Here is a 7,321-nt window from a genome sequence, read left to right on the forward strand (position 1 = left end):
CACACACACACACACACACACACACACACACACACACACACACTTACACATATGCATATGCACACACACACACACACACACACACACCCAATTTGAGACATTAGCTAAGCATTGACTTGACAGGCCCCCAAAGAGCTCATTATGTAGACAGCTGTAAAAACACACTTGTCCTTTCACTCGGGCTCAGGTAACCATTATTCTGTGTGTGTGTGTGTGTGTGTGTGTGTGTGAGTGTGAGTGTGAGTGTGAGGGTATGGGGATGGGGATCACACCTACTGCAATGTCAGCAAGTAACTTTAAAAATAAGCAGATTATTTGGGTTTATGCTTTAAATGGACAAAAGAAAGAAACTGTGCTTGTGACGCTGAGACTCTGCAGACTGATGGAGACACAGGGCAGGATAGCTCCACCTATGGGAGCTGAGGGTGCAGGTGCACACTGGTGGTACTGTTTCAAGACACTGATTTGGAAAAAAAAAAAAAAAAAAAAAAAGGTCTGGACGGACCTGAGTCATCCAGCTTGAGACTCTGTTTCCGTTGGCAGTGACAGAAGGTCTGCAGAGTCACGACAGGGCTGGAGGAACAACGTGATCCCTGACTGTGTCCCTACGGAGGAACGAGCTGTTTCGACATGTTCGAGCATAACTGATGTATTAATGTCCTCACAGGAAGACACATCAGCTTGCTTGTTTTAAAGGAATACTTCAAACACATTTTAGGAAATCTGCTTATTCACTTTCTTTCTGAGACTAAGATGATTACAAAGGTTAAGTAATCTATTGAGCTGGATAAGTGATTAGCAGATGTTAGCGATTAGTCCTTGTTAGCATAAAAGAAGTCTGGTTCTGTTCAAAGTTTTAAAACCTTTTTTTTGATTTTCGGAGAGAGCCAGACAAGGTGTTTCCTCCTGCTTCCAGTCTTCACTAACAACCAGTCTTTTAATGCTAAGCTAGGCTAATCCAGCTCCAGACATGATAGTGGTACCAATGAATGAAAAGAAAGCTAATGAGTATGTTCCCAAAATGTTTAACCTTTTAAATAAATCCACTTTCATATCAGGATAAAATCCAGATGAGACCTGAAACACTTTCATTCGCACTGAGCCGCATGTCATTTACTGTCATTTACTCTGATTTGTTTTCCAGATATGCAAATCAACTTCGGCCCTCCTCTTTCGAAAAGGAGGTTGTACTGCACCTGAAGCTAGTTGATGATGTCCAAAAAAAAAAAAAAAAAAAAAAAAAAAACGCAGAAGAAGAGCCACTTCTGCACTTTAACAACTGTAACAGTTGAGCTAGCATTAGCTCACAACTGTCCACAACAGAAGCCGGTGAATGAATCATATTTATGAACTATGAGATAGACCCACACGCTGAACTGATCAGGGATCAGATAAACGCGACAGCCGCTCACTTCGCCTTGTTGCTTAAATGAGACTAAGTTCAGAGTAAAGACTATGCCTGTGTCTTGCAGAGACGAACATCTACACCTGTTCAACATCATGGCTGGAATATGTCTCAGATTTCAACCCACCTTTAATGCTTCTTGGATGCGTTTATCTGTTTTGAGATCAGATAGCTCCGATCTGTACAAGACGCATGTAAATGAGGTCTAAGAGTTCATTTAAAACAGGAATTTTCACTGTCACCGTCTGACTGAACTGTGAGGAGCAGCAGCAGAGCGCTCGCTGGCCTGCTGCCTCACTCCACACAAACCACAGTTGTGGGATGCCTCCCTGCTTGAGATCTACCGCTTCGGTCAGGTCTGTTTACTTTTGCCAGATTGCTGTTTCACTGACTCCTCCATCCATATTGAATTCATGTGTATGTATGCATCTGGGTGGAAAGATACTGTCAACATGATAGAGAGCTAGTAAAACCAAAACCAGCATACAGTAAATGCACCAAAAACCTTATACATAATGCACGTGAAAATACAGACTTGCAATTTTCACGTCACGCACCTGTTTACGTTGAGCAGCAGCCCGGCTCCTAATCCACTCTGTGAGGCTGTTCTCCCCCCACGAGAGGAAAAGGAGCAGAACAGCCTCCTCCAGATGCTCCAAGTCAAGTTATTTCATAAGAAACCTTACATTCAATACAGAGACTGAATTAAAGTATTACATGTTTATTTGCTTTGCATGGCAGCGGAGGAAAAAGGGGGTCTTGTATTATTATAACCATGTGTTCGGAGTTTGGAGCGAAGCTGCAGCCAAATGAGGAAGATTAGTCTGCAGTCGCCGGCTGGAGAACGTTGACTGATTTGTTTTCCTTCGCTTATATTTTTGGCACGTTGATCCAGCGTGTCCCACATTGGTCGTATGAGCTGGTTCCGTTTTTAAATGCTTTTTTGATTGAAGCTAATTCCAATGAAATGCTTCATCCCAGTTATTGAAGCCTGGCGAGAAATCTTAACGAGCAATACCTCAGAAGCATAAATCATTACACGACACATGTGCAGTCGACTTATAAATCCAAATGAAAATGTCAGTTTTATGAGCAACAGAAAAATGACTAAGACAGAGCATTGCACTAAACACGCTTAAATTTGTTATTTTGGTTTTGTAATCTTTCCGCAGATATTAAAATTCAAAGTCCAACACTCAAAACCTCGACTTTCTGGATCAGCATCTCCACAAATAAGTTTAAGGATGGATCAAATCCCAAACTGTGCTCTGTTTGTTAGCGGAGGAGTTCTTGGGAATTTGTCATTAAGGTGGAAAATGGTCATCTGATCCCCTGTTTTGCAATCTGAGTTGTTTTGTTTATGAGCTACATTTACATTCTTCGCTTTTCCAGCTTTGCCAAACAGCCAATTTAAATGTAATAGCTTAAGCTCTGGGTTCTGGATACCGTCACTGCAATTTAACAGCAACATGATGGTGGTCTTGTTGTGGGTTGGTGGGTTTACTCTCATTGCTTTTCTTGCTCGGTAAAACAGGCCAAATTGTATACGAGTCATGCAGGGCCCACATGGACGACAGCTGTGGTAAACGAGAGGCCGAGCCGCGACAGTTTCTCAACATTAAACACCAGTCATTTGGTTATTGAAATGAAACCATATTTCTCCTCTGCCTTCCTCTGTAAAACTCCATCATCTCCGTCACAAAATGCTCGTGATAGTTTACAAATTCTGGCACTCAATAAACGGGCAAAGCGATTTTCCGAAGATTTACCGCACATCAGAGGCTCCATGGTTATGCAAGTAGAAACGATACAATTGTTTATCGCCATCTCAGGCCACATTTTAGCAATGAAAATGTTCCATCGTGTTTGTTCTCAAGTCCTCGCCGTGCTTTCAGTGTCAGCAATAAGTAACTGTGAGCTGCTGTAATTAGATCTCCATTAATCAATACTTCTATATCAACAATGGATCAAATCACTGTGTAATGTGAAAGATGCTGCTGTTGCAAAAACTCACAGATAGATATCATCCGACTCTGTAGGTAAGATTTACTGACCGTTTTTGCATCTTTCAGCTCTTGTTTTGGCTTTACGGACCACAACTTTACTGTTTTGGTTCAGTTTTACGGCTCTGTGCAACCTAAATTTCAGCAGCAGGCAGCTGTTTTCCACAAAACAGCTCTTATAAAGACATAGCAGAGCATTTAGCTGGCAGAGAGCCAGATTTTTTCCTCAGGGGTCGGGGGAAATTGAAGAAAAGGCTAAATGAAGAGTGAATATTGGACTGAAATTCATCATGTGGACAGACACATGACTCCAAATGTACGCTAATGTTGCTTCATATCTGCTGGGTGTGCAGAGAGGCCTCTCACTTCATGATAAAGACAGTGTATTCAATGTTTGAGCTCATCAGCTTCATTGATTTTGTAAATATCGGCTTATTCTTAACAAGTTTGGACAGGATCAACTCAAGACTGAGAAAGATGAAGAACGCTCCAAAAACACCTGTTGGATCATTCCACAGGTTAACAGGTTGATTGGTCACAGGTGATAGTATCATGATTGGGTATGAAAGGGGCATCCTGGAAAGGCTCAGTCATTCACGAGCGAGGATGGAGCGAGGTTCACCACTCTGTGAACACATGATTGGATGAAGGATATTACTGCATGAGCTCAGGAACATTTTGTGAAAAGGCTGTCGGTAAACACGTTTTGTTTGCAAATGACTGAATTCTGTTTATATTATATTATAAGAGTCCCAACTTTTTGTAAACAGGGTTATAAAATATCACTTATACATTGCTTAGCACTTCGTTGCATGTCTTCCTCTTCTCTCCTCTTCGCTGTCTCCGTCCAGTAAAGGCAAAGAACCCACCCAGCACATGACCCTGCACAGACACAGTCAGACCCTTGGTTCACCCTCACTCTGTGTGTTTGGGAGGAGCTGCAGTATGAAATTGTCTCTTCATTTCCCTCCCTGCGTTTAGAATAACAGAAGTGCAGCTGTTCCAAGTGGAAACTGCTGCTTTCAGACACTTCGCCCTGCTCTTTCTCTCTCTTTCTCTGCTTCATTTCAAGAGAAGCAGGGCCTCGTTGGTTGAGCGCAGCAGCTCTTACCAGACGAGGGATGTTGCCCATTAGAAACCTAAATGACCTCTCTCCTGTGTTATGCAACTAGGCTCCACACATCTGTGTTTCTCCATACTGTAATTCTGCCCTTCCTACACACACTGAACACAAACATTAGCGGAGACACACACGTGTGCATAAAGCTACATGGTTTTCTGGGCTTCATTTGCACATGTAGGGGATGAAAAAATGGACAAAGAAGTGAAGTTCATTTGTCTTCACAGACGACTGTTATAAAAGAGATGTCAGTCTAATGTTTGACAGGACACCTACAACTACATATGCAATCAATTAATACTCGTTATATGACTTTTTAATCCGTGGAGGTTGTATATTTGCACAGCTTAAGTGATACAGATTCAGGAAAAAGTCCTCAGAACTAGTGGTTTCCTCCACTCCATGAACTGAGCTTATGATAAAAGTTTAAAATTTACACTGTAAAATCATGCTTTGCTTTCAGTTTGTGTTCTTTTCCTCCTGTAAACTCTGTATTTTAACATTTATGTACATGTTCATTTGTGTGTAGTAACATAAATAACCTCGGGGAACCACAGGTGATGTCTGCTGTTGGCGTCATTGCAGCATGAACAACACTATGAGAAGGTGCAGTATGCAGTACTGGAAGAAGTATTCAGATTTTTTTTTATTGAAATAAAAGTACTTATGCCACATTGTGATAGTACTTCACTGCAATTGAAAGTCCTGCATTTGAACCTTGCTTCAAGCCAACTACAGGAAAGGTTCATTTTGTGTTGACTTTGGCGACCCCTGTGGACAAAAGCGGTTAAAACACAGCACTTCAATCTCATTAAAAAGAAAAGCAAATGAAACACGCCGAAACGTGACAAACAAGCCATTCATCATTTCCATGGAGAGCAGATCACAGCGGCTGAAAATGTGACAGAGCCTCAAATGCCCTGACAGCAGCACGCACGACTGTGGGTTTGTGGGAGTCAGGGGTCCCCGCGGCAATCAGAGGTTAATTGTGGGATGTTTATAACATCATTGCCTGAAAAACACAAACATGCACGCACACGCAACCACCCACCTACACGAAGCAATCTTGTAAACAAAAGAAAACACACAAGATTGTCCTCTGAGAGGAGTCTGACTCCTGTTATTTGTGGCTTTTAGGGTATTCAGGCCCCAGACTTCTGGATTCTTTAGAGCTCAAAGCATCGACATCCAGAAAAGCCTTTTATTCTTCAGTCTACAGTTCTGAGAGGCTGACGGTAACGTACTTTTTTCTGCGTGTAATTCTTTCTGTGTTGCGTCAGAGATCACATTTCCATTCTTTATATGCAAACAGCCTCTTCTCGCTGTCCAAACATCCCCTTTACAGACTCACAGGAACCTCTCCTCCATCAGACGAGGCCTCCGCAGACCTGCCTCCCATTAGCATTTGGAAACCGTTCAGATATTCGTAGCTGAGATTGATCGAGAGGGCCTGGAGTCTGCTGAGAAGTCACGAGTCGAACTGCTGACACTTCCTCTACTCCAACCGACGCTCCAAGAGGATTAAAGGAAATGTCGGCCAGCGTTTTTGGACTCTGCGTGACCCGCGGAGGCTTTATTACGCTGTCAAGAAGATGTAGTAAATGAGTGATCAAGTGTCATACCTTTCACATCAGAGGTACGCAGTATGACCTGGCTGCAGCACAAAAAAAGGTCATGTGTTCACTGATATATGGAGGCAGAGAGGGGGAATATTTCTGTCCATTTCCTGTTCTGAGACATCAATGCGTCCATCAAACCAGAAAATCGAAGTCACTATTGCGCTCTCAGCAACATCCAGTTTGCAAGAGGGAACGACAGATTGGTGGTAAATGTGGTCTTCATGTAATCTCCTTCAAACATCTCGCACATTGTCTCATTTGTTTACTATATTTACATCAGTGTGTTGCACTTAATTTGCCAATGAGCGAAGTAAATAGAGGGGTCATAGCTGTATAAATGCACAACATTCCTTGCACTCATATTGTAAATAACCACAAAATCATGAGCACGTTATGAAAAACTCATGAGAACGACACACGGACACACAAACGGCCGCCAGACTGAACAGCAGGAGTGCATATGCATGAAGAGGATCATCTCGCAGCACTGCAGAGCGTCACCTGGTATGTGTTAGCTGCATGTTCTTAATAAGTCTGCCCGGTCATAAACTTGAGAACAAAAGTAATTCGAGCTAAATGTGGAGGATGCCACTGACCTGCCAGAGCCACTGCAGAGAAATGGTATGTGAAATGAAACTGATGTTCTTCATGAACCTTTTAATGGAAACATAGTGGATGGTTTATTTTAGTTTCAGCTGTTTAAACTGTAAGAGGCTCCCTCAAGTAAACAACAAGCTGCTGGAGGAAATACTAATTCCTTAAAGGACCAGTGTGAAAGATTTAGTGGCATCTAGTGGTGAGCTTGCAGATTGCAACCTACTGAACACCCCTCACCCCTCCTACAAACATGTCAGGGAGCCTTTGGTGGCAACTAAAAATGTAAAAGGCGTTCTCTAGAGCCAGTGTTTTGTTTGTCCACTCTGGGCTACTGTAGAAACATGGCGGTGCAACATGATGTAAGTTTCAGTAATCTTAATTGAGCACTGCACCGATTTAGCATTGTCGCACTCCGCATTGTCTCTTTCATTCTTCTTCTCTGTAAAAAGCTGTTGCATTTAATGCCCAAAATGCAACTCAGCCAGTGACAGTTTGGTCAGATCAGGTCAGGTGTGTTATGCTAGCAGCGGCTAATGGCAGCCTCGAGGAGCGAGCTGCAGGATCGCTTCTTTCTAAC

The sequence above is a fragment of the Chaetodon auriga genome, chromosome 18 (assembly GCF_051107435.1).
Source record: "Chaetodon auriga isolate fChaAug3 chromosome 18, fChaAug3.hap1, whole genome shotgun sequence".
Lineage (NCBI taxonomy): Eukaryota > Metazoa > Chordata > Actinopteri > Chaetodontiformes > Chaetodontidae > Chaetodon > Chaetodon auriga.